Consider the following 7,280-nt stretch of genomic DNA (forward strand, 5'->3'; position numbering starts at 1 on the left):
ACATCACCTTCTATCCCATGTCTCCTGTCCGCTTGAGAGTGTGCGTCCAAGTTAAACAGAGTTTCACCCTTGTTGCTCCATCACCAGGGGTCAGACCCTCACTGGATTCCATTTCCTGCTTTGCCTTCTCCTGCTTCCAGGTGTCCTGAGGCCTCATCCTGTCTTTGGAAGTAACAGACCTCTCTTCGGCAAGTGTCCTGTGCCAAGGGCTGGGTGAGTGGATGTTTCCATTGCTCTGTTCATGGGAGCGAGTGAGTGCAGGTTGCACTTCTTCTCTGCCAACTGGGCATCGATGAATCAACACTATCCAGATACATTTCACAGAAATGTGATATTTGCTTAGCTCTTTGTTTCTATACAGCCGTGGTGGGAGGGATGGTCCGAATACACCTGTTTTGACATTGTGTTGATATCTCATTTGCAGTCTTTAAGAAGTTTAAAAGAATTCATTTACATGTTTTGGGAGTTATACGAAAATGAAGTTATTTTTTGAAACACACTCAATCGACCTAGAAGCCAGACTTGTCAATTTTGGTAACATTTTGTCAGCTCGACGGAAAACCTAGACAGATAGAATGCAAATTGGCAGTCCAAACTGTTAAAGGGTTCATGTCGGCTCTTTACGGTTGAAGCCTCCGAAACCAACAGGAACCATGAAATAACTATTGGAAACTTGAAATAACCCCCAAACTTGGATACACTTGTGCATTGGTGCCCTTTACTCCCAATGACACCTACTGGCCAATATTGGCATTTCAAGGGGTAACATCCCTCTCTAGGAAAATACAAGAGGAAAGAAACCAAATATATACATTTAGGTTTGAATCCAAAAGCACCTAGAGGCATTCTAGCTAGGAGAACCCTGCTGCAATTATGCTAGTCTATGGAGAACCAGGTGTTCTTCTATCAGTGATGAGAACGCTTAATCATCCGATCATGTTGGGTAAAGCCATTTAACGCAACCAAGTCTGCACCCGCATGATATAGTGCCCACGGGGGCTTGACTCAAGTGAAAGACGATCCACATAAGCTGTGTCTTTTATATCATTGGCGACTTTTACAGTACAGTTCTCTTTCTGACTTGTACTATTTACCTATACTGTCTTGAAAAATTGAGGCCTAATACAGATTCAAGTTCAGTCAGATTCCCCTCTCTTACCACACTCCCTTCACCCCAGGGAAGACATAAACACAACATTTGCTGAATCTAGCGGAAGGCCATCGTTTCTAGGTGTGAGCTAAGTATTCAATTCCTATCTATTTCAGCCAAGTTTATTGGACCTTTAAGGAGTTCACTGTTTTTCACAGAGTGTGAAGCTGGAGGAACTCTGATTCTAGGAGGGGCTTGTTTTACTCGTAATGGCTTCATTGCAGCTCAGCTACTGATCCTTCAAAATGGATGCCTGTGTGGAGGGGAGGGAAGGCAAGTGCTTGCTAGCTAGGCCCAAACCTGGGAAAAGGCTTACCTGGGCTTGGTGAATTCTGGTCTGAATGGCTTGGGAAGGCCCCTTGGGAAGTGTGGATTCCCATGACCTCTTCCAGGAACAGGAGCGTTTTGATCATCTCTGCCATCTCTTCTCTTGCAGACGTCAGGGACCTTGGACCCGTTCTTGGAGAAGAGAATTGAGGAACTTCCTCAAGTCCACGTTGGCACTCCGTATGTTTCTGCCAGTATCAGCGAGGTTCAATATGTCTCATGAATGTCTTTTGAGCCTGGTATCCTCTACAGCTGTCTCCACGCCAGTATTCTCCATTGTAGCAGAACATCTCTCATCCATGTGTTCGCATCTCTCCTCAATCCGTTCAGCCAGCTTTTCGGCCAGCTTCTCTTCGTGTCTCCCCTAAAGTTGACTTCACCAGGACTGGGCAAGTCTGAAAGTACCTCGGAGCCTCACCAGTAAGCTGATGACAGGCAGATCTTCCACTGTCTGCCCTTTCAGGTTCTGGAAACTGACCTGTGACCTCAGGTCTTTGGGCAGCAGCAGTATCTCGAACTTACACAGCTTCCCGGACCAAACACCTAAGCCAAGCTCCACAGAGGGCGGCAGCCCCTCCATCACACTGATCCACCCACAGAACTCTGCCTGGTTACCTAGGATCCAACAGCCACAACAAGCCTCGCGGTACACACCAACATTCCACCTGGAATCCAACCGCTAACTGCCATCCCCAATGGCTGCTGCATCTTGTCAGTGTTGGGGGAGGGGCTGCATCCGACGAGAAGTTCCTAAGGTAAATGTGATTCTACCCACTAGCGTCCCATGGGCCTTTCTTCTTCCCTCTTTCCTTTTGTTCAGATCTCTATGCACAGTACCAATGGAGGGAAGTGTGTCCCTTTTCAGTTGATGGTTTCACACGTCTTTAAACTTTCTAACAGTTCACAGTACACAGAGACCCACTAAAGGAGACTTATGTTCCTCTAATATCCGTACACCCGGAATACATATGCGTCGCCTGATTTCTGCTGAAACACCCGCACTCTCAGGACATGGATCCATTGGTTTCATGGGGGCTGAAATTCCAAGAAATGAAACCAACCCCAATGTGCACTTTGCTGTCAGTCTCTTTTGCTCTTAGTACACTTTGGCAGAGCTACTTGCCTTTGTTATAGGCTTCTTACAATTCTTCTCTACGTAGCCTAGAATATGGCATTCCTTCATCCTGTTGGAAGACATACAAGTCTACATCACGGACTAGGAATCCATTTGATTCCAAATCGGCATTAGGGTTAGGTCACGATATGTTCTTATGAATCAAAATTTACGAATATGAATGCACGCCTCCGAATACAAGTGTGCTGAGTACATGCAAGCCGCGATAATGGGTCGATGCATGCTGAATGATCCTTGACATCACCTTAAGTATTTTCTTTTGAATAATCATGGTTCCCTTGGTAAATATCAGCCAACCGTACCATTTTGGTGTTTGTTTGTTGGTTTGATTCTTTGTTGGTCTGCTTCTCGCTTGTATTGCAAACACGACAGGCCATGCATCTCTCCTTAAGCTTGAAACAGAGAGTCAAATAAGCTGATTCACTTAAGAGAGTGCTTCCAATCACCTATGATTTCCTGCTTCCCTCTCCCATCTTTAGGGTTTTGATGTCCTCCTTGCCTTCTTCTTGTTTCTTCTTTGCCACTCATGCTCTTCTTGCATTTCCAATAATGGTTTCTTCTTTCCATTTCATCTTGCTGCTTTTCTATTCAGGGTAGATTTCTCAACCATTCTTGTAGGATAAGTTTTGAACTGCTGAATTCTTTTAAGATTTGCCGGTTTGTGGAATTTTCTAGCTCTGCCGTTATTAGGACTGGCGGTCATGTGGCATAGGCTCCCCTAGGTGGCAGCATTTGGCCATTCAGGATATGGTCTGTGTCCTGGCACTCCTCCCTCTCCTGCAATATTGCTGCCGAGATGTCAGCTGAATCCCCTCTTGAGGTTCCCTTGTGACTATGTTGTTTCCTCCAGGTGCATTTTAAATCACTGTGATATTCGTGAGCTTTGTTGATTTGAATCATACAGCTGCTGGTAGGTCTATTGGGATTCCACCTCCTTTGGATGCTGTGTAATTCCTGAATTCGCATACATGATTCTTTCTTGGCTTTCAGGAAGTTTCAGTCTGATTTTTCTACAGATAAATTTTCAGACATTTTTTGTTTCCTTATCTCTTGCTTTTCCATCTGGGACCCTTATGAATTCTAGTCTTTCATGCCCTGTCTTAACCCAGGGTTCAACAGCAATGTTTACATTGCTTTGCACTTGCTTTCCTATGTCTGCTTCTGACCGAGGTTTTTCTGATCCCATGTCTTCACAGTCATTCACGCGTCCCTCTGCATTATCTAGTCTGCTTACGACTAAATTTTAGCCCTGATATTATCACATCCATTGAGTTTCCTGATATTTTTTGGCTCGTCTTTAGACTTTCTCTTCCCCTTTTCCGGTATTCTGCCTTATGTGATTCTGAGACACTGTTGTTTTTCAGTGATTTCCTGACCTCCATTTTCAACACATGGTCTGGATAGCGTTTTGCAGTCTAGTTGTTTGAAAGCTTATCTTTTGGGCCTTCAATATCTTTGGGACTGAAAATGGTACTTCCTGTTTCTTTTACTGTACTTCTTCACCTCTACTGCTCAGGTAATATCAGGTATGTAATGTGGACTTCTAGGGCTTTGTTAAGTGAAAATTTTAGACTTTTGGCTCTACGCAATTCCATGGGATTTCTGTGCGGACAATTTCTCCTAGACATTGATGCCATATCGTGTTCCTGTGTGTGTTGTCTGGTATATCTCCAATTGCTGTTGTTGCATTAGTTTTGATGAAAAACCAATACTATTTCGATTTGCATAACTTCATTTTGATAATGCTTATCTCACAGTTCTGAAAGTGCGCAGGACACTTCCTCTTGTGGAAATGAAGCTTTTAAAGGTTCTCAGCTCTGCATTCTGCTCTATGTCATTTTGGAGTGTTTCCAAAACAGCAAACTGAGAGTGCGCTTGTGCTTTGTAGTTCCACGGGAATGTCCCAATGAAAGCAGTTCTTCTCAGAGCTTCTCTGTCTACAGAAACACCAGTGGAAGCATATCTATGGATGTCACATATCAGGGCCTGCTGGAATGATCCCGCAGACCTACCTTGGTGTCCTCGGTGCCGTACCGTGCTGGTGCCATCCAAAATGTAGCATCCGCTTTAGGGAGATAATGCTGTAGGTAATGCTTCCTCTTCTAACGCTGTGGACTTGGACCACTCTTCCTTGTCCTCTCATCCTTGTGGCACGGGTGCACGAAGGCAACCACACAGCTGTTGCGCATCCTGTGCCTCAAACCAAACCATAATCCCAGCCCAGGTTATGAATGTAGCAGATCCTAAGGCTTTTCATTCTGATTTCAAAACCAAGGCCCCCTGGATCCCTCAGACCAGATGAACGATATCTCTGATTCAGCCCCACACGTGCTCTATTGGCAAAATGCCCAATTGGTCCCTGGTCCTGCAGATGCACTGGGTGTGGCCATGGGACATATTGGTAATCTCAACCACGTGACCAGTTTTGATGCTTTATCATTGGTACACATTTTGGTTTGCTCTCTTGATTCGACCCACCACATCCCACAATGCACTCCAGATCCCTGAGACTCAGCGTGTGCCATCATTCGTAGCCCTATCCCTCACAGAACGTTGCCTCTGCTACCTCAAATGTGGCAGCTGGGATCTTGGACTCCGAATCAACTGTGGGGATATTTTGCGCTGGTTTCTTTGAGTTCTGTCAGCCAAGCATCTGCTGTGCACTCTTGTAAATCTCAGCACATCACCTTCTATCCCATGTCTCCTGTCCGCTTGAGAGTGTGCGTCCAAGTTAAACAGAGTTTCACCCTTGTTGCTCCATCACCAGGGGTCAGACCCTCACTGGATTCCATTTCCTGCTTTGCCTTCTCCTGCTTCCAGGTGTCCTGAGGCCTCATCCTGTCTTTGGAAGTAACAGACCTCTCTTCGGCAAGTGTCCTGTGCCAAGGGCTGGGTGAGTGGATGTTTCCATTGCTCTGTTCATGGGAGCGAGTGAGTGCAGGTTGCACTTCTTCTCTGCCAACTGGGCATCGATGAATCAACACTATCCAGATACATTTCACAGAAATGTGATATTTGCTTAGCTCTTTGTTTCTATACAGCCGTGGTGGGAGGGATGGTCCGAATACACCTGTTTTGACATTGTGTTGATATCTCATTTGCAGTCTTTAAGAAGTTTAAAAGAATTCATTTACATGTTTTGGGAGTTATACGAAAATGAAGTTATTTTTTGAAACACACTCAATCGACCTAGAAGCCAGACTTGTCAATTTTGGTAACATTTTGTCAGCTCGACGGAAAACCTAGACAGATAGAATGCAAATTGGCAGTCCAAACTGTTAAAGGGTTCATGTCGGCTCTTTACGGTTGAAGCCTCCGAAACCAACAGGAACCATGAAATAACTATTGGAAACTTGAAATAACCCCCAAACTTGGATACACTTGTGCATTGGTGCCCTTTACTCCCAATGACACCTACTGGCCAATATTGGCATTTCAAGGGGTAACATCCCTCTCTAGGAAAATACAAGAGGAAAGAAACCAAATATATACATTTAGGTTTGAATCCAAAAGCACCTAGAGGCATTCTAGCTAGGAGAACCCTGCTGCAATTATGCTAGTCTATGGAGAACCAGGTGTTCTTCTATCAGTGATGAGAACGCTTAATCATCCGATCATGTTGGGTAAAGCCATTTAACGCAACCAAGTCTGCACCCGCATGATATAGTGCCCACGGGGGCTTGACTCAAGTGAAAGACGATCCACATAAGCTGTGTCTTTTATATCATTGGCGACTTTTACAGTACAGTTCTCTTTCTGACTTGTACTATTTACCTATACTGTCTTGAAAAATTGAGGCCTAATACAGATTCAAGTTCAGTCAGATTCCCCTCTCTTACCACACTCCCTTCACCCCAGGGAAGACATAAACACAACATTTGCTGAATCTAGTGGAAGGCCATCGTTTCTAGGTGTGAGCTAAGTATTCAATTCCTATCTATTTCAGCCAAGTTTATTGGACCTTTAAGGAGTTCACTGTTGTTCACAGAGTGTGAAGCTGGAGGAACTCTGATTCTAGGAGGGGCTTGTTTTACTCGTAATGGCTTCATTGCAGCTCAGCTACTGATCCTTCAAAATGGATGCCTGTGTGGAGGGGAGGGAAGGCAAGTGCTTGCTAGCTAGGCCCAAACCTGGGAAAAGGCTTACCTGGGCTTGGTGAATTCTGGTCTGAATGGCTTGGGAAGGCCCCTTGGGAAGTGTGGATTCCCATGACCTCTTCCAAGAACAGGAGCGTTTTGATCATCTCTGCCATCTCTTCTCTTGCAGACGTCAGGGACCTCGGACCCGTTCTTGGAGAAGAGAATTGAGGAACTTCCTCAAGTCCACGTTGGCACTCCGTATGTTTCTGCCAGTATCAGCGAGGTTCAATATGTCTCATGAATGTCTTTTGAGCCTGGTATCCTCTACAGCTGTCTCCACGCCAGTATTCTCCATTGTAGCAGAACATCTCTCATCCATGTGTTCGCATCTCTCCTCAATCCGTTCAGCCAGCTTTTCGGCCAGCTTCTCTTCGTGTCTCCCCTAAAGTTGACTTCACCAGGACTGGGCAAGTCTGAAAGTACCTCGGAGCCTCACCAGTAAGCTGATGACAGGCAGATCTTCCACTGTCTGCCCTTTCAGGTTCTGGAAACTGACCTGTGACCTCAGGTCTTTGGGCAGCAGCAGTAT

General features: G+C 45.3%; 1 long non-coding RNA gene across 1 annotated transcript; it reads left to right on the top strand.

Moving 5' to 3' along the window:
• Positions 1 to 2,092: 2,092 nt before the first annotated feature.
• Positions 2,093 to 7,042, top strand: LOC140695223 (uncharacterized). The gene is made up of 3 exons (XR_012070918.1): positions 2,093 to 2,232; positions 5,433 to 5,505; positions 6,879 to 7,042. It is a non-coding gene; the product is annotated as an uncharacterized lncRNA (long non-coding RNA).
• The last annotated feature ends 238 nt before the right edge of the window (positions 7,043 to 7,280 follow it).

This window comes from Vicugna pacos, unplaced genomic scaffold, assembly GCF_048564905.1.
Source record: "Vicugna pacos unplaced genomic scaffold, VicPac4 scaffold_192, whole genome shotgun sequence".
Classification (NCBI taxonomy): domain Eukaryota; kingdom Metazoa; phylum Chordata; class Mammalia; order Artiodactyla; family Camelidae; genus Vicugna; species Vicugna pacos.